General features: G+C 39.0%; 1 protein-coding gene across 1 annotated transcript in view; it reads left to right on the plus strand.

Moving 5' to 3' along the window:
• Window positions 1-21,210, plus strand: part of MYO3B (myosin IIIB) — a 375,922-nt gene that overhangs the window by 112,408 nt on the left and 242,304 nt on the right.

A 21,210-nucleotide genomic window follows, 5' to 3' on the forward strand; every position in this document is an offset into this window, starting at 1 on the left:
TGTTACCAGGAACTAGGCAGTATTGCATGGGACTAAGACAGGAACAGAACCAACAGCAGCACCAACAGGGTGGTGACTGAGTGCTGGGAACATGAGCTTTTGGCCTGTCCCCTGGCAGAGAACCACACTGGTCCTGACTCTGGGGAAGATGCTCAGTATGTTGGAGGGGGCTATAATGACCCCAAGTAAGGGTCCTGGTGAACTGCGGGGGCAGGAATCTAGACAAGGCCGTTACAAGCCATATCCCAGCTGGGAGCTGGGAAGAGGTGCTCTCAGTGTCTGCTGTATCAAACACGGGGTTCAGAGGTCATGGGAGGAGAAAAGAAGTGACCAAAATAGCTGATAAGCAGGAAGTAGGGAAGGGTCAACACAAATTTCTCTAAATTATACCTATGTGCATACTTAGCTTCCACCAAGATGCAGCGCAATGAAGCAGACTGGGTCTCTTGATTGCCTTCCTTAAACACAATACAATCCCTTGTTCGCAATTCCAAAATCCAAAGAGCTCTGAAAAATGGAAGTTTTTTTTTGTACTTGAGTCATTTAGCTGCAAGCCCTGACCTTATGTGAACTGATTTGGTGGCAACACATGACCTAAACTGAATTGAGGCTATTTATAGCCATTATTTATCCTACTCAGTGTGAATATTCATGTGAATTGCTGCAGATATATTAATATGTTTGATTACAGCGTGCTGCCCCAGATCCTGCTGAGGACGTTACATAAAATACAGTAAATGCACAGGTTTACTTTTCTAAAATTTGATAAAATTCTGAATTCCAAAACATATTTGGCCCCAAGGGTTTTGTATAAAGAGCTGTGAACCTGTGTTTCATTTTCATTTCAATGCAACATAGTTCAAGGTCCCTGAAATTTTTTGATTGTCCAGTCAATCCCTCCTAGCTTTTTGCCATCTTCCTCAGGAGAGAGGAGGGGTAAAGAACGCCAAGAATTCTACTATGCAAGGCTGTGTCGGAATGTGACCATGAAGTTCAAGGCCAGGGATGGAGGACATTTCCTTGTCCCTTCAGTCCCCACTCTGATGTTTCTGCAGTGACTGCAGAATGCAGAAGCAGCCCCAAGTCAATGGTGGTGACAGTGGGCAGTGTTGAGAGGAACAACAGATAACAGCAGGAGGGATGACGCTCCCGTAGGAGCAGAGGAAGAGCCACTTTCTGATATTTGGAAGCCAGAGGAGGAGGTGGAAGGCCCTGGAGAGCTAAAGACATCCTGGTGGCTGGGAACACATTTCAGATCACCCCAGGGGAAGAAATCAGGGACTAGGGTTCCAGTGATTTTGCTGACAAAGGCTGGAGCCAAAGAGTTTTCCTTTTCATTCATTGCTGCACACAGATGCCCTTGACTGACCTTCTCTAAGCTGCTGGCCTGGAAAACCACATTACATATTCACAGATACGCTTTCCTATACCAAGCTCTCGTGATGCCTCTAAAATGTGACTTGACCCACTCACCAAAGTTTGGTTTCTGTATACTTCTTCAAGAGTATGTTTGTGTTCTTAAACTGAGCACAGTATTGCTTGGATAGATTTGGGGATAAAGGTACATAATTGATGATAGGGTTGGGACTTTCAGGGTTAAATACAGTATAGAAATCCCTCTCTACTGTTGATTTTTCTTTATGGCAAATCCTGTTATATAACATTTAAATCTGCTTATGTCTTCCCCAATTCTGAGAATTCCAAATGCGCTCATTCTGAGTTGCTTTAGACTTAGAATAAGTGTTGATACTAGAATGGAGGACTCAGCATAGAAAACAATGCCTTTAGTATGCATACATCAAGGGCAAAGCAAAAGTATCTTGTTGAAACTACAGAGTAGAGTGTCTGAAGAGGTTCTAATGAACCAAGGAAGGTAAATAGAAATTAAGTGATTGTGTGCTTTATTACTAATTTAAGATATGGAAAAATGTCATCAGTCTTCTATGTATTTAATGACTTGTCCTTATTGGTTTTATTAGTGAAAATATTATATATTTTAGGTGTTCATAGATTCTTTCCTGACCTCAGCCCCCCAGTTCTGTTTTCCCCATAACATCTGAGATTCTTCAATCATGAGTTTTCCTTTTACAAGATTTTTAGGAATGTAACTATCAAGATTAGGAAATAATTATTATATTTTATATTTTTAGGTAGAAAACTACCCCCATTCCCAAATAATGTCCTTTGGTTTCATAAAGGAGCCAGACTACCAAATGTAATTTTAATTTTCTATTTCATTCTATTTATTCAAATCTCTAATTAAATGTAAACAAAGACACTCACTGGGTTAGAAATGTCTATTTAAAGAGAGAGCCTTGGTTTACTTTTATACTTACCTTGCTCATATTGGGAGGGAAAGGGAAAAAGGATGAAGGATTAAGACCTCCAGATTATAAAATTTTCATTGTTGCTGGGACTGAGGTGGGAAGATGATTATCTGGTAATTTAGGAAAAGTTTTTTAGCCTGAATTATCCAGAAAATTTCTTCAATTCCCATTGTAAATGGGGCCACAGTGCATTGTATTAGAGTAAACTAAACTGGTTCTTTCTAAAGAACAAACAGGACAAGAAAATTTTTAACAGCTTTAAAACCTTTAATACCCTGTCCCCATGTGACTGCTGAACCATAGCAGAGTCAATTCAGTAATTTCAGTCTTTCTTGGTCCATGATGGTCACCACTCACCAGCGGACCTTATGGCTTCTCATTGTTGCTGCGGGGGTCTGAAGGGATTGACCAGGCTGCAGCCCATTGATCACAGCTGTGTAGACAGGGGACAGTGTGTGTGTGTGTGTGTGTGTGTGTGTGTCTGTGTGTGTCTGTGTGTGTGAGAGAGAGAGAGAGAGAGAGAGAGAAGAGAAATAAGTACATGGGTGAGAGCAGAGGCAGGATGTAAGTACCAGGCTATGGCTTAGTGTTTTTCAGACGTGTTTCCAGCCTTCTTAATTTAGAGACAGGAGGAGAGATTTTAAGGTCCAAAATCCTCTTAGTAAACCTATTTTGAGGGTTAAAAAAAAAAAGAAAGGAAACATCAGCCTGTTTGGTTTTGAACCTTTGGTCGTTAGTGATAATTGACTCATTTATATGTGTTAGTTATGCATTTGTCAAAGCATGACTCCTGACAGCTTAGTTATGATAAATTAAACATGATGCTCACATAAATTCTGCACTGCTTTTTATCCATATGGTAGGACGCTGCTTGATGTTTTTTGTCACCTCTGTAATGTGTGGTTGGCTTTGTGGCAATTTCATTATCAGCCCTTTCCCCTTTGGCTAAAGCTATTTGCATAACAAGTTTATCTGGTTCAAGTCCCAGCCAGACTTCTGTATTGTCAGGAGGCTCCATTCAGAAGTAGCCTTTTGATAAGATAACAATTTTCCTTCGGCAGCTTCAGCTTGGTCCTAAAGGATGTCACTTCTTTTTTCAGTTCAAACTAATTTCAGGTCTTTGGACTAAAAAACAAAAATAGTTTCCCAACCTTTGGCCAAAAGGTATCTGTGAACTATGCTTTTTCATTTTGCCTCTAAAACTTTTGGGGTTTTATTAAGAATTAGATTTAGGACTTCATCAATGGCTCTTGAGCTGAGTAGTGAGACAATAAAGATGGATTTCTCTTCGTCAAGGGCAAATCCACCAAGAGCACTATGGCTGCTCAGCTTTGGACTCAGTGATGACTTGAGCTATATGGTTGCCCACGCACACACTGCTTTCCAGGGTTGGCTGGCTTGAGCAGCTAAGTGTGCAGGTGTGTCTGCTTCCTAGGGTGAGCATCATGGTTGAGCCCTGCCATTTAGTCATGAAATGTTGAGGCGACCTTTCCTATCCCTGCAAATGACATTAGAATGGCTATAAGCAGTTGCACTGAATGTTAACAAGGTGAGATCACTCTAGCTACTAAAGTACTAAAACAAATGGGCGTTTGCATAAATTTATTCCTTAAAAATTGAAACTCAGACCTGGAACATCTGCTTTTCTCTAGGCCTGAATGTTTATAAAGGTAATCATTTTGGGGTGGTTGATTCCTTGACATTGAGTGTATTCCCTTCAAGGCAGCAATTCTCAGTCCTTTGCCATTCTCCATTTTGTGTTTCAAGGCAGCTTAATTCCACATAGGTTTATAATGTCAATGAACAACACGCTTGGAATGATAAATATTCTAACTCAGAAATTGATAAGATTCCACAGATATTCTTGGCTTTTTAAGTCCTCATGGATTCTCAGATGGCCATGCACAGTGTTAATACTTCCTGAGTAGAAGGATACAGTAACCTTTATTTACATTACTTCACAAACTGGTAATTTTAATTAAAATGAACAGTAGTATCTCCAGTGACAGACTCTCTCCATTTTAGATTTATTTAGCCAATGATCAGCTATTACGGTTTCTTGAATTAATTAGCATCTCTTGAGCTATAGGGAATTGGTGAATTAATAAAAACTCATGGAGAAGCTAAAAAAAAATTCTAATTTAAAAAAACCCCAATTCTCCTCTCACCTCTAAACATACATTGATCAATATACTTATAAATGCAACCCAACTTCTTTCTCATTTTGAAAAATTGGGATTTTTTTTCCTTTATGAGGAGAACAAATAAAGCTGTGTGTTTCAAGGTTATATCTCCCTGAAGAGCATCTACTTTAGATTACCTAATAGATCATCTAAAGACACCGAGGGCCTGATTAGATCTCACTTGTACTCCACTTATAAACTCAGCTGGTAAAATCTGCTTCTCTCATGGTATAAACCAAGAAGTGACTCAGTGTGACTTGAGGTTTGAGTGCAGTATCCACACATACCTGGAATATACTGTTGTCCTGGGAACCGTGGCAAAGACAGGTTTAGCCTCATCCAAAATAAGCAAAATGCATAATAAAGTAGGTGCTCCAGACTCTAGCCAGCATATTCTGTTTATTTCCCACCAAATGCTGAGTTTAGATCTTGTAAGAAATCAGGTCTGTAGCATATGTCATAGATTTCATATTAGTCCTTGTGGCACATTATGTTAGGTGACTTTTATTATTTTTTATTAATTTTTATTGGAGTGTAGTTGCTTTACAATGTTGTGTTAGCTTCTGCTATACAGCAAAGTGAATTAGTTATACATATATATATATATAGCCCCTCTTTTTTCAGATTCCCTTCCCATTTAGTTCACCACAGAGCACTGAGTAGAGTTCCCTGTGCTATGCAGTAGGTTCTCATTAGTTATCCATTTTATATAAGATAGTGTGTATATGTCAATCCCAATCTCCCAGTTCATCCCATTCCCCCCTTCCCCCTTTGGTAACCACAAGTTTATTTTCTACATCTGTGACTCTATTTCTGCTTTGCAAATAAGTTCATCTGTACCATTTTTCTAGATTCCACATATAAGTGATATGATATTTGTCTTTCTCTTTCTGACTTACTTCACTCTGTATGACAATCTCTAGGTCCATCCATGTTGCTGCAAATGGCATTATTTTGTTCCTTTTTATGGCTGAGTAATATTCCATTGTATATTTGTTCCACATCTTCTTTATCCATTCCTTTGTTGATGGACATTTAGGTTGCTACCATGTCCTGGCTATTGTAAATAGCACTGCAGTGAACATCGGGGTGCATTCATCCTTTCAAATTATGGTTTTCTCCAGGTATACGCCCAGGAGTGGGATTGCTGGGTCATATAGTGGCTCTATTTTTAGTTTTTTAAGGAACCTTCATACTGTTCTCCATAGTGGCTGTACCAATTTACATTCCCCTCGACAGTGTTGGAGGGTTCCCTTTACTCTACACCCTCTCCAGCATTCATTGTTTGTAGATTTTTTGATGTTAGGTGACTTTTAGATAAGGTTAGAATGTACTGTCTGTACCATTTATTCCATAATGGCTTTTCTTTCTTTCTTCTTTAAAAAAAAAATCTTACTTGAATTTCATAATGTAAATCAAAAAGAATCTGCAGTTGAAATAAGTGAGTGGTGGTGAGCTCTGCGCTGTCTGTATGTCCACGCACCTGGTGTGTGTGGGCTGGGGGTGGGGAGATGGGGGTGTGGCTCACACATCCTCCACAGCCTGTTCCCCCTCAGCCCCTCCCTGCGTGCTGCCTGGCTCATCATCAAGAAGAGGCAGCTGTGGAAGAGCAGTGTGTGCGATCCAGCTGTGTCACTTAATAGCTCTGTAACCTGGGGGGAAGTATTTAACCTCTCTGACCTTTGCTTTTTAATTGTCAAATTGGGGCTGAGAATACCTGTCTCAGAGGGTTACTCTAAAGATTAAATTATATAATGTGTATGTAGAACCTGGCAGATAATAATAACTAACATATGTAACTCTTACTCGTGCCAGGCTCTGTTCTCTGCACGTCATACAATTTGCTTAATCCTCACAATCCTATGAGGTAGTTCTAATATTATCCCCACTTTACAGAAATTGAGGTTGAAAGAGTCCAAGAGTCCCAAGAGCACAGCTATTAAGGACTGGAGCTGGGATTTGAACACCAGAAGACTTGCTTCTTATATATTCACGCTCAGCCAACAGTAGCTGTTATTTTTTGCATTTGGCCATACCACTATTCTGAAACTGCTTTTTTGAAAGTGTCACTGGCTCCCTCCCTTTCCCTGCCATCGTGGGGTATGCGGTTGACTCTGTTCTTCTCACAAGACTTTCAGGATCAAGCAGTTCCTGGCCTAGAAACAAAGGCAGAATTGTCCCATTCCACTCCCTAGTGGATTCACATGGAAAAACTGGTCTTAAAGTCAGGGATAACTCTCAGAGGAGACATTGGAGAAGAACCAAGCTGGGTCTGTAAGGAATCACACATGAGATGGCACACATGGTGATGCTAAGGCCACTGACGTCTTACCCCATCAAGCTGAAAACATCATCACTATCTGGACAGTTGGACATTTGTGAGGAGGCTATTATTTTTCTCTTTGTTTCTTTGCCTTTGCACTAGTAGGTTCAGTAATAAAGTGTGAGACCTTTTGTTTGGAAAAAAAAGAAAGTGTCAATGACCTCCTCATCTTTGACACCTCTGGAATATTTCAATCTGCTGTCCAGCTTCTCTTTATTTAGACTTCAGCTCACTGACTTTCACAGCTCAGGACACACACACACACACACACTCTCCTCGGCTCCCTTCTCAAGGGCAACAGCAGAGCCCCTCAAGCTCAGCCTGAGAGACCAGCCCCAGCAGGAGTCAAACAGAAGCACAGACAGCCCTAGCTCTCCCCGCATCCCAGCGCACACCTTGTCTAGGCTGAGGCCTCTATGCTGTCTGCTGGCCACACCTTTCTTGGTAAGGAGGGAGCAGTGGGGCAGGAAATGGCTGCCAAGACCCCGGGAAGCAGAACCCACAGAGCATGGCAGCTAACTATGGGAGGAGACAGGTGCTACAGAGAGGGAAGAGTTAAACATGACTCCACTGTCTTCAGCATGGGAAAAGGTCTTTTCAGAGAGTACATGTTGGGGAGATTAAGAGCACAGGATCTGAAGTCAGGTTGTATTCTAGCACTGCCACCGACATTTTTCACCTTGAAGAAGTTATTTAACCTCTCTGAGCCTCAGTCTGTAAATTGGAAGTACTAATTCTTAACCACTTGGGATTAAGATCAAGTCTGCTGTGATAGAAAATCCCAAATAACAGTGGCTTAAACAGGGTAGATTTTTATTTCCTCTCACATGAAGTAAGCTGGGAGTCAAACCATGTATGTAATGCTGGTCTGACAGGGTATGTGGCAACCACCCAGACTCCTGCCCTCGTGCTGCCCCATTAAGTGTTGTTTCCATTCCCAAGGGCACCTCATGGGCCAAGATGGCTGCTGTAGCTCCAACATTTATGGGCAGATGGAAGGAGAGGAAAATGAAAGTTTCCTTTCTCTAAGAAGATTTTCTGGCAGTTTCATACAATATATTGTTAGCTGCAATTTATCACGTGGCCACACCTAGCTACAAAAGAAGCTGAGAAATGCAGTGTTTGGACAGGGCAGCCACAGGCCGAGGTCGGTACCAGAGCTCTGTCCCTATGGCAAGTGGAGAGTGTGTAGACAGGTAGCAGTCTGGAATCATGCTCCTTTATAGAGTGTTATAAGAATTAAGTGAGATACAGACTGAGAGATCAGCAAATGTGAGTGATCATGATAAATACTGTAACTTAGAATAGTGGTGACGTCAAGAGATGAGGGAGTCAGGAAGCAGAGCCAGGGGGTTCTATGGGGTGATGAGTCAAAACAGAGGTGGATCTTGAGGAAGGGCAGTCATGATCCCCCACCAAGGCTGACCTGTGGCCTGGGAGAGATGAGGAAATTAAGGACAAGTTGTGAGCATGGAGTGGCCAGGTTCACACGCCTCCTGGGTCTTCTCCCAAGGGCTGGGATGTTCTTTTGGTTTGATGGTAAGCCCCAGATTCCTGCCTGCTCCTCCATTCCCAGGCCACTGTAGTTTCCACTGTGGAGTTTCCACAGACTCTGGTGAAAAAGCACATCTGGCTCAGAGTCAGTAAGAATTTTAATTAAAAATGGAAATGAAGGCTCATGTCATAGTACTACATTCTTCCAACCCACTGATAATTTCTGGCAGGGTTAAAAATAACAGACATCACCCTTTGGCACTAAGGAGGAAAAGGCTGCTTTTAATTTATTTTTTTTTGAATTTTTGAATGTTATTTTTAATACAGAAGGTTCTTATTAGTTATCTATTTTATACATATTAGTGTATATATATTAATCCCAATCTCCCAATTCATCCCACCACCACCCCCCCGCCACTTTCTCCCGCTTGGTGTCCATACGTTTGTTCTCTACATCTGTGTCTCTTTTTCTGCTTTGCAAACCCGTTCATCTGTACCGTTTTTCTAGATTCCACATATATGTGTTAATATATGATATTTGTTTTTCTCTTTCTGACTTACTTCACTCTGTATGACAGTCTCTAGATCCATCCACGTCTCAACAAATGACTCAATTTCGTTCCTTTTTATGGCTGAGTAATATTCCATTGTATATATGTACCACAACTTCTTTATCCATTCGTCTGTCGATGGGCATTTAGGTTGCTTCCATGACCTGGCTATTGTAAATAGTGCTGCATTGAACAATGGAGTGCATGTGTCTTTTTGAATTATGGTTTTCTCTGGGTATATGCCCAGTAGTGGGACTGCTGGATCATATGGTAATTCTATTTTTAGTTTTTTAAGGAACCTCCATACTGTTCTCCATAGTGGCTGTATCAATTTATATTCCCACCACAGTGCAAGAGGGTTCCCTTTTCTCCACACCCTCTCCAGCATTTGTTGTTTGTAGATTTTCTGATGATGCCCATTCTAACTGGTGTGAGGTGATACCTCACTGTAGTTTTGATTTGCGTTTCTCTAATAATTAATGATGTTGAGCAGCTTTTCATGTGCTTCTTGGCCATCTGTATGCCTTCTTTGGAGAAATGTCTATTTAGGTTTTCTGCCCATTTTTTGATTGGGTTGTTTGTTTTTTTAATATTGAGCTGCATGAGCTGTTTATGTATTTTGGAGATTAGTCTTTGTCCATTGATTCGTTTGCAAATATTTTCTCCCATTCTGAGGGTTGTCTTTTCATCTTGTTTGTAGTTTCCTTTGCTGTGCAAAAGCTTTGAAGTTTCATTAGGTCCCATTTGTATATTTTTGTTTTTATTTCCATTACTCTAGGAGGTGGGTCAAAAAAGATCTTGCTGTGATTTATGTCAAAGAGTGTTCTTCCTATGTTTTCCTCTAAGAGTTTTATAGTGTTCGGTCTTACATTTAGGTCTCTGATCCATTTTGAGTTTATTTTTGTGTATGGTGTTAGGGACTGTTCTAATTTCATTCTTTTACATGTAGCTGTCCAGGTTTCCCAGCACCACTTATTAAGGAGACTGTCTTTTCTCCATTGTATATCCTTGCCTCCTTTGTCATAGATTAGTTGACCATAGGTATATGGGTTTATCTCTGGTCTTTCTATCCTGTTCCATTGATCTATATTTCTGTTTTTGTGCCAGTACCATATTGTCTTGATGACTGTAGCTTTGTAGTATAGTCTGAAGTCAGGGAGTCTGATTCCTCCAGCTCCTTTTTTTTTCCCTCAAGACCACTTTGGCTATTTGGGGTCTTTTGTGTCTCCATAAAAATTTTAAGATTTTTTGTCCTAGTTCTGTAAAAAATGCCACTGGTAGTTTGATAGGGATTGCATTGAATCTGTGGATTGCTTTGGGTAGTATAGTCATTTTCACAATATTGATTCTTCCAATCCAAGAACTTGGTATATCTCTCCATCTGTTAGTGTTATCTTTGATTTCTTTCATCAGTGTCTTATAGTTTTCTGAGTACAGGTCTTTTACCTCCTTAGGTAGGTTTATGTCTAGGTATTTTATTCTTTTTGTTACAGTGGTGAATGGGAGTGTTTCCTTAATTTCTCTTTCTGATCTTTCGTTGTTAGTGTATAGGAATGCAAGTGATTTCTGTGCATTAATTTTGTATCCTGCAAATTTACCAAATTCATTGATTAGCTCTAGTAGTTTTCTGGTGGCATCTTTAGGATTCTTTATGTACAGTATCATGTCATCTGCAAACAGTGACAGTTTTACTTCTTCTTTTCCAGTTTGTATTCCTTTAATTTCTTTTTCTTCTCTGATTGCCGTGGCCAGGACTTCCAAAACTATGTTGAATAATAGTGGCGAGAGTGGACATCCTTGTCTTGTTCCTGATCTTAGAGGAAATGCTTTCAGTTTTTCACCATTGAGAATGATGTTGGTTGTGGGCTTGTCATATATGGCCTTTATTATGTTGAGGTAGGTTCCCTCTATGCCCACTTTCTGGAGAGTTTTTATCATAAATGGGTGTTGAATTTTGTCAAAAACTTTTTCTGCATCTATTGAGATGATCATATGGTTTTTATTCTTCAGTGTGTTAATATGGTGTATCACATTGATTGTTTTGCATATATTGAAGAATGCTTGCATCCCTGGGATGAATCTCACTTGATCATGGTGTATGATCCTTGTAATGTGTTGTTGGATTCTGTTTGCTAGTATTTTGTTGAGGATTTTTGCATCTATATTCATCAGTGATACTGGTCTGTAATTTTCTTTTTTTGTAGTATCTCTGTCTAGTTTTGGTATCAGGGTGATGGTGGCCTCGTAGAATGAGTTTGGGAGTGTTCCTTCCTCTGCAATTTTTTGGAAGAGTTTGAGAAGGATGGGCGTTAGGTCTTCTCTAAATGTTTGATAGAATTCACCTGTGACGCCATCTGGTCCTGGACTTTTGTTTGTTGGAAGATTTTTAATCACAGTTTCAATTTCATTACTTGTGATTGGTCTGTTCATATTTTCTATTTTTTCCTGGTTCAGTCTTGGAAGGTTATACCTTTCTAAGAATTTGTCCATTTCTTCCAGGTTGTCCATTTTATTGGCATAGAGTTGTTTGTAGTAGTCTCTTATGATGCTTTGTATTTCTGTAGTGTCCATTGTAAGTTCTCCTTTTTCATTTCTAATTTTATTGATTTGAGTCCTCTCCCTCTTTTTCCTGATGAATCTGGCTACAGTTTTATCAATTTTGTTTATCTTCTCAAAGAACCAGCTTTTAGTTTTATTGACCTTTGCTATTCTTTTCTTTGTTTCTATTTCATTTATTTTTGCTCTGATTTTTATCATTTCTTTCCTTCTACTAACTTTGGGTTTTGTTTGTTCTTCTTTCTCTAATTTCTTTAGGTGTATGGTTAGATTGTTTATTTGAGACTTTTCTTGTTTCTTGAGGTAGGATTGTATTGCTGTAAACTTCCCTCTTAGAACTGCTTTTGCTGCATCCCGTAGGTTTTGGATCATCGTGTTTTCATTGTCATTTGTCTCTAGGTATTTTTTGATTTCTTCAGTGATCTGTTGGTTATTTAGTAACATATTGTTTAGCCTCCATGTGTTTGTGTTTTTTTACGTTTTTTTCCCCTGTAATTGATTTCTAATCTCATAGCACTGTGGTCGGAAAAGATACTTGAAATGATTTCAATATTCTTAAATTTACTGAGGCTTTATTTGTGACCCAAGATGTGGTCTGTCCTGGAGAATGTTCCGTGTGCACTTGAGAAGAAAGTGTAATCTGCTGTCTTTGGATGGAATGTCCTATAAATATCAATTAAATCTCTCTGGTCTATTGTGCCATTTAAAGCTTGTGTTTCCTTATTAATTTTCTGTCTGATGATCTGTCCATTGGTGTAAGTGAAGTGTTAAAATCCCCCAATATTGTTGTGTTACTGTCGATTTCCTCTTTTATAGCTGTTAGCAGTTGCCTTATGTATTGAGGTGCTCCTATGTTTGGTGCATATATATTTATAATTGTTATATCTTCTTGGATTGATCCCTTGATCATTATGTAGTGTCCTTCCTTGTCTCTCATAGCAGTCTTTGTTTTAAAGTTCATTTTATCTGATGAGTATTGCTATTCCAGCTTTCTTTTGATTTCCATTTGCATGGAATATCTTTTTCCATGCCCTCACTTTCAGTCTGTATGTGTCCCTAGGTCTGAAGTGGGTCTCTTGTAGACAACATATATATGGGTCTTGTTTTTGTATCCATTCAGTGAGCCTGTGTCTTTTGGTTGGAGCATTTAATTCATTCACATTTAAGGTAATTATCGATATGTATGTTCCTATTACCATTGTCTTAATTGTTATGGGTTTGTTTTTGTAGGTCCTTTTCTTCTCTTGTGTTTCCCAGTTAGAGAAGTTCCTTTAACATTTGTCATAGAGCTGGTTTGGTGTGCTGAATTCTCTTAGCTTTTGCTTGTCTGTAAATCTTTTGATTTCTCCGTGGAATCTGAATGAGATCCTTGCTGGGTAGAGTAATCTTGGTTGTAGATTCTTCCCTTTAATCACTTTAAATATATTGTGCCACTCCCTTCTGGCCTGTAGAGTTTCTGCTGAGAAATCAGCTGTTAACCTTATGGGAGTTCCCTTGTATGTTTTTTGTCATTTTTCCCTTGCTGCTTTCAATAATTTTTCTTTGTCTTTAATTTTTGTCAATTTGATTACTGTGTGTCTCAGTGTGTTTCTCCTTGGGTTTATCCTGCCTGGGACTCTCTGCGCTTCCTGGGCTTAGGTGGCTATTTCCTTTCCCAGGTTAGGGAAGTGTTTTGACTATAATCTCTTCAAATATTTTCTCTGGTCCTTTCTCTCTCTCTTCTCCTTCTGGGACCCCTATAATGCGAATGTTGGTGCATTTAATATTGTCCCAGAGGTCTCTTAGGCTGTCTTCATTTCTTTTCATTCTTTTTTCTTTGTTCTGTTCTGCAGCAGTGAATTCCACCATTCTGTCTTTCAGGTCTCTTACCCCTTCTTCTGCCTCAGTTATTCTGCTATTGATTCCTTCGAGTGTATTTTTCATTTCAGTTATTGTAATGTTCATCTCTGTTTGTTCTTTAATTCTTCTAAGTGTTTGTTCTTTAATTCTTCTAGGTCTTTGTTAAACATTTCTTACGTCTTCTTGATCTTTGCCTGCATTCTTTTTCTGAGGTCCTGGATCATCTTCACTATCATTATTCTGAATTCTTTTTCTGGAAGGTTTCTCCACTTCATTTAGTTGTTTTTCTGGGGTTTTATCTTGTTGCTTCATCTGATACATAGTCCTCTGCCTTTTCATTTTGTCTGTCTTTCTGTGAATGTGGTTTTCCTTCCACAGGCTGGAGAATTGTAGTTCTTCTTGCTTCTGCTGTCTGCCCCTCTGGTGGATGAGGCTATCTAAGAGGCTTGTGCAAGCTTCCTGATGGGAGGGACTCTTTTTTTTAAGTGGATTCAAAATGTATAACAGTGTTTTCAAACATAATAAATCATTATAGATTCTCTTGGTCTTTCATCTCCTTTTGGGTATGTGTGTGGCTTCTGGTCACCTCTCAGTATTTTAATTTGGAACCTCCTAAGGTCATTAGGTGTATGATATAGCTATCATACCGGGTTAATGAGTGGGGGAAAGAATCCTGTAAGTGATTTTTGATGTGAAGGACTATTGGATGTTTTTTTGAAAGAAAAATTTTATTTAAAAGGCTATATTTTAGTGAATAGTGAGACTTCTTGCCTTTAAGGGAGGCCCAAAACTTAAACCCTTAGGCTCAAGCGGTGCTCCTCACACATGTACAGAAAGTCTGGCCTTGATCACCCCATGATATGGGTTGAATCGTACCCCTAAAACTTCATGTTGAAGTCCCAAGCCTCAGTATCTCAGAATGTGACCTTATTTGGAAATAGGGCCATTGCACCTATAATTAGTTAAGATGAGATCATGCTGCAGTAGGGTGGACCCCTAATCCAGTATAACTGGTGTCTTTATAAAAAGAGGAAATTTGGATACAGACACACCCAGAGAGAACATCATGTGAAGATTGGAGTTATGCCATCACAAGCCAAGGAACTACTAGAAGGTAGGAAAGAGGCCTGAATAGATCCTTCTCTAGCACCTTCAGAGGGAACATGGCTCTACTCATCTTAAGTCTTGATCTCAGACTTCCAGTCTCCAGAGCTGTGAGAGAATAAATATCAGTTTGTGATGCTTAGTTACAATAGCCCTAGGAAATTAATGTAGCCCATGACTTGGTGGTTACATGACCTTAAGTCATTTGATCTCTCCAGGCCTCTGATTCCTAAGCTGTGGGTTAGCAATGTCTGCCAGTGAGGATAAATGTAAAATCCTTTAATACATACAGTTTCGTCACAACCTCAAGTATTAGTATTACACCATAAAGCCATAGTGTATTTTCATTCTTCCTTTTCTTTCTTTCCTTCCTTCCTTTCTTCCCTTTCCCTTTTTTTTTGTTGTTTCTGTTTTTGTTTTTTTAATATGTCTCAAATGTTAAGGGTTTATGTTAAATTCCTCCTCCCAAGCCTACTGCCCAATAGTAAAAGAGGAATACTTCTGTAGTATCAATGATTTGCTTGCCTTTATTGAGGACTTCAAGAACCAAATACACTTTCTGCACTAAGATTTCATGGTCACATGTACTTCTCTGAGAGGAAGCAATTACAATAGAAAGAGGTGGCAAATTGGTCTCATCTTGCATCCCACCACTAATCACCTGATCACCTTCCTAGAATACTGTGTTAGAAGGATTCTGAGGCCACCTCCAGGACAGAGGATTATGATCACTTAGTGATATTTGCTGTGAGCCTGAACTGGGGTAACTGTAGCTTATAGAGTACAGACTACAGACTTAGAGTTCACATTTCTTTTTAATTATGACCATGTTCTCTGCTATGTGAAAATCTCTGTTCTTGTGCAAAACTTATTCCACCAAGGAAAGCAAAGAAGGCTTACACTCAACTAAATCAGGTGTATCCTAAAAGGTACTTGAGAGTTAAAATAAAAGTAGTTGAATAAATTTGGGGTTGTATGTGTGAAGAGTACAGACATTAATCTTAAGGATTTATTTAAAGCTTGTCATGTGTCACAGTGAAATGGAATTTACATGTGCTGTTTCAGTGACTCCTCACTGCTGCCATATGAGGCAGATTACTACTCAAACGGGGAGCTGAACATCTTAGGAGTTAAGTGACCAGCCTGAGCTCTCACAGCTGGACCTGCTAGAAACTGGCAGAGCTAAGAGTCAAACCCAGGTCAACATCATAGTCCAATATCTGTTCTGAGGCTCATGACGCTGCAGTGCGTGTGTGTGTGTGTGTGTGTGTATGTGTGTGTGTGTTTAATTGAGGTGAAATTCACATAACATAATATTAACCATTTTAAAGTGAACAATTCAGTGGCATCCACAGCATTGTGCAACCACCACTTCTATCTAGTCCAAAGGAAGCTCTATACCCATTAAGCAATTACTCTCTGTTTCCACCTCTCCTCCAGCCCCTGGCAGACACTAATCTGCTTTCTGCCTCTTCTTTCTTTATGGATTTACCTAGTCTGGATATTTCATATAAATGGAATCATATAATAGATGACCTTTTGTGTTTGTCTCCTTTCACTTAGCATGTTTTTGAAGTTCATTCCTGTTGTAGCGTATATCAGTATGTCATTGCTTTTTATGGCTGAATGATACTGTATGTATGTTTTTGAGGCAGAATGTCAGCAGCCACCCCACCACCTTCCTCCACTTGGAGATATGAAGAGGACCCATGTCTAGCTGCTCAGATACCTCCTCCAGTTACCCCCCGTCAGTCCGTGCATAATGCCAAGGATGACCAGACTGTTGAAATACCAGGCATTCACCCTTCTTCTTCCCCTGTACCCATATAAAGTAGGAATGTTTGGACATGGTCTTCTGTCCCCCTGGATGTCCCAAAGAACCCAGAGGCTCTAGAAGTGGGAACATTGACTATAGCCTAGGGTAAGTGGTTTCCCCTATTCGCTCCCAACTTAGGGTCATAGTTTTGCTATCTGGCTTCTTTTGGGTGCCTAGATATTCCATCATACAGGACTCAGCTCTGTGCTGTAACTAGGGCAACAGCTTTTATGTTATTCTCCTTGGTTCTACAACTACAATCATTGCAAACCATCCTACCTAAGATCTTTCTGAAAAGATCATGATCAGCACGATCTTTCTGAAACCTCAAACTGTTCAAGTCATGCCCTCCTCACAATCATGCTGTGGCTCCCCATTGCTCAAAGCATACCTCAAAACTCTTCAACACACAAGGTCATTCAGGATAGACTCTATATGTCTATGCAATAGCATTCTCTCCTCCATACTCCCTGCACATTCTAGCAAAGTCGAATAAGTGGGGCATCCCCTGACTTCCTAAGTTGAATTAGGTCCCTTTCCCTTATGCTTTCATGTCAGCATGCTGCCTTTTACAGACCTTCAAATAAGGAGGGGAGAGAAGCAGGTCAAGCCATTCTGAAATTATTTGTTTGTGCATCTATCTCCCCACTCAAACTTTGAGTACCTTGGGAGCAGAGAATGTCTTTTCTGCTTTGTATCCCCAATATCTGGCACAATTTCTGGCACATTGCAGGAGCTCAGTAAGCACCAGTTCCTTTTGAAGAACCAAGGATCCTAGAGAGGAGGTGATATCTTCAAAATTATACACAGCTTATGATGCACCTGGTTAGAAGTTGGATGTTATGACTCATGATCTTTGGACAATCTCTTCTAGACACAAACATAATATTAAGGAAGAGTATGAGGGGTGGAAAGGTGGTCAAATGTACCCCCCCAAAACACATGCACTTTCTCAAAGCAAAAATAAATTGCAACTGTCAGAAACATGATAGGATTGTTAGAAGTGAATGATGATAGCTACATGGTTAGCTGTCGATTCTTTTTTTGGTTGCTTTGGATATATGGAAATGACATCAAAACAAATCCTCTCCCCGGCGCTCTTAGTGGTTATTCCTCTCCAATAACCTCTGCCCATTCCTCTCCATTTCTCCCATCTTCTTTCCCCTGACCCCAATCCACTTCTATTATTTCCCCCCATCATATCCTTTATCACCTGGTTCAGAAGTCCAGGGAAAGGTTGAAGAGGAGCCAGTTCTGAACCCAGGATTAAGAGAAAAAGCTATGTTCTCATAGCTCATGATGTTTCAGGACCACAGTCAGTGACATGACATTCTACAGAGCTGGCAATTTCCCCCCTCCCCCCACCTTTTTTTTAAATTGAAGTATAGTTGATTTACAATATTATATTAGTTTCAGGTGTACAACATAGTGATTCAATTTTTTATAGATTATACTGCATTTAAAGTTATTACAAAATAATGTCTATATTTCCCTGTACTGTACAATATGTCCTTGTTGGTTATTTATTTTATACAGAGTAGATTGTATCTCTCAATTCCACACCCCTATTTTGCCAATGCCCTCTTTCCTCTTCCCACTGGTAATCACTAATTTGTTCTCTATATCTGTGAGTCTGTTTCTCTTTTTTTATATACGTTCATTTGTTTTATTTATTAGATTCCACATGTAAGTGATAATATAGAGTATTTTTCTTTCTCTGTCTTATTTCACTAAGCATAATACCCTCTAGGTCCATCCACATTGTTGCAAATAGCAGAATTTAATTCTTTGTTTATGGCTTAGTAATATTCCATTGTATATCTGTATATACCACATCTTCTTTATCCATAATCAGTTGATGAACATGTAGGTTGCTTCCATATCTTGGCTATTATAAATTATGCTGCTCTGAATTTTGGAATGCATCTATCTTTTTAAATTAGTGTTTTCATTTTCTTCAGATATATACTCAGGAGTGGAATTGCTTGATCATATCAAATGGTGGTCCTACTTTTAGGTTTTTGAGGAATTACCATACTGTTTTCCATGGTGGCTGCACCAATTTACATTCCCACCAATAGTGTACTAGGGTTTCCTTTACATCTTCACCATTTGTTGTTTGCAGACTTTTTGATGATAGCCATTTTGACAGGTGTGAGGTGATATCTCATCGTGGTATTGATTTGCATTTCTCTGATGATTAGCGATGTTGAACATCTTTTTTTGTGCCTGTTGGCCATCTGTGTATCCTCTTTGGAAAACTGTCTATTCAAGTCTTCTGCCCATTTTTTAATTGGGGCCTTTTAAAAAATTGAGTTATATGAGCTGTTTATATATTTTGAATATTAATCCCTTATTTGTCATATCATTTGCAAACATTTTCTACCATTCCATAGGTTGTCTTTTCATTTTGTTGATAATTTCCTTTACTGTGCAAAAGCTTTTAACTTTAATTAGGTCCCATTTCTTTATTTTTGCTTTTGTTTCTTTTGCCTTGGGAGGTAGATCCAAAATAATAATGCTACAGTTTATGTCAAAGAGTGTTCTGCCTTTGTTCTCTTCTAGGAGTCTTATGGTTTCTAGTCTTACATTTAGGTCTTTAATCCAATTTGAGTTTATTTTTGTATATGGTGTGAGAAAATGTTCTAATTTCATTCTTTTACTTGTAACTGTCCAGTTTTCCCAGCACCACTTATTGATGAGACTGTCTTCTCCATTGTATATTCTTGCCTCCTTTGAAATAGATTAGTTGACCATATATGTGTGGGTTTATTTCTGGCCTCTCTATTCTGCTCTGTTGATCTATGAGTCTGTTTTTGTGCCAGTACCATGCTGTTTTGATTACTATAACTTTGTAGTATAGTCTGAAGTCAGGGAGGGTGATGCCTCCAGCTTTGTTAGTTTTTCTCAAGATTACTTTGGCAATACAGGGTCTTTGGGGATTCCATATAAATTTTAGGATTATTTGTTCTAGTTCTGTGAAGAATGCCATGGGTATTTTGATAGGGGTTGCATTAAATCTGTAGACTGCTTTGGGTAGTATAGACATTTTAACAATATTAATTCTCCAACCCAAGAACATGGGATGTCTTTCCATTTCTTTGTATCATCTTCAGTTTCCTTTATCAATGTTTTATGGTTTTCAGAGTACAGGTCTTTCACCTCCTTGGTTAATTTTATTAGTGGATATTTTATTCTTTTTGATGTGACTTTAAATGGGACTGTTTTCTTGCTTTCTCTTTCTAATAGTTCATTAGTAGTAGAGGACTAATTTCATTTTTAGGATTTTCTATATGTAGTATCATGTCATCTGCAAATAGTGACAGTTCTACTTCTTACCTTCCAATTTGGATGCCTTTTATTTATTTTATTTTTTGTCTGATTGTTGTGGCTAGGACTTCCAATACTGTTTTAAATAATGGTGGCAAGAATGGGCATCCTTGTCTTGTTCCTGATTTTAGAGGAATGGCTTTCAGCTTTTCACCATTGAGTATAATGTTAGCTGTGGGTTTGTTATAAATGGCCTTTATTATGTTGACATATGTTCCTTCTATACCAACTTTGATGAGGGTTTTTATCATGAATGGATGTTGAGGTTTTTTGTTTTTAGTTTTTTTATAAATTTGTTTATTTATTTATTTATTTTTGGCTGCATTGGGTCTTTGTTGCTGCACGCAGGCTTTCTCTAGTTGTGACGAGTGGGGGCTACCCTTCGTTGTGGTTCATGGGCTTCTCATTGTGGTGGCTTCTCTTGTTGCGGAGCACGGGCTGTAGGCACGCAGGCTTCAGTAGTTATGGCTCATGGGCTCTAGAGCGCAGGCTCAGTAGTTGTGGTGCATGGGCTTAGTTGCTCCACGGCATGTGGGATCTTCCCGGACCAGGGCTCGAACCCGTGTCCCCTGCATTGGCAGGCAGATTCTTAACCATTGCACCACCAGGGAAGTCCTGGATGTTGAGTTTTGTCAAATGCTTTTTCTGTGTCTTTTGAGATGATCATGTGATTTTTATCCGTCCTTCTGTTCATGTGGTGTATCCCATTAATTGATTTGTGAATATTGAACCACCCTTGCATCCTTGGAATAAATCACTTGATCATGGTGCAGGGTTCTTTTTATTTATTGTTGATTTTGATTTGCTAAGATTTTGTCGAGGATTTTTGATCAGAGATATTGGCCTATAATTTTCTTTTTTTGTAGTATCTTTGTCTGGTTTTGGTATCAGGGTAATGGTGGCCTCATAGAATGAATTTGGGGGGTGTTCCATCTCCTTCAGTTTTTTGGAATTGTTTGAGAAGTATAGGTATTAGCTGTTCTTTATATTTTTGGTAGAATTCCCCTTTGAAACTATTTGGTTCTGGACTTTTGTTTGCTGGGATTTTTTTAAATTACAAATTCAATTTCACTACTAGTGTTCAGTCTGTTCAGATTGTCTATTTCTTTCTGATTCAGTCTTGGAAAATTTTATATTTCTAGAAATTTGTCCATTTCTTCTAGGTTGTTCAATGTGTTGGCATATAACTGTTTGTAGTATTCACTTATGATTTTTTTGTATCTCTGTGATATCAGTTATTTTTCATCTTTCATTTCTTATTTGTTTTTGAGTCCTCTCTCTTTTTTTTCCTCAGTGAGTCTGGCCAGAGGTTTATCAATTTTGTTTATCTTTTCATAAAACCAACTATTGGTTTCATTGATCTTTTCTATTGTTTTTCGGTATCTATTTTATTTATTTACTCTCTGATCTTTATTATTCTTTCCTTCTGCTGACTTGGGGCTTTGCTTGTTCTTCTTTTTCTTATTTCATTAGATGGTTTTTTTAGGATTTTTATTCAAGATTTTTCTTGTTTCTTGAGGTAGGCCTGTATTGCTATAAAATTCCCTCTTCCCACGAGAATTGCTTTTGCTGCATCCCATAGATTTTGGAAATTTCCTTCTAGTGTATACATTGCCTCGCCAAGGCTGCTTAGGGGAATACACATGTGTGATGGATGAAAATGAAAGTGTGGGGGAGTTTGTGGCCT

This window comes from Balaenoptera musculus, chromosome 7 (assembly GCF_009873245.2).
Source record: "Balaenoptera musculus isolate JJ_BM4_2016_0621 chromosome 7, mBalMus1.pri.v3, whole genome shotgun sequence".
NCBI classification, from domain to species: domain Eukaryota; kingdom Metazoa; phylum Chordata; class Mammalia; order Artiodactyla; family Balaenopteridae; genus Balaenoptera; species Balaenoptera musculus.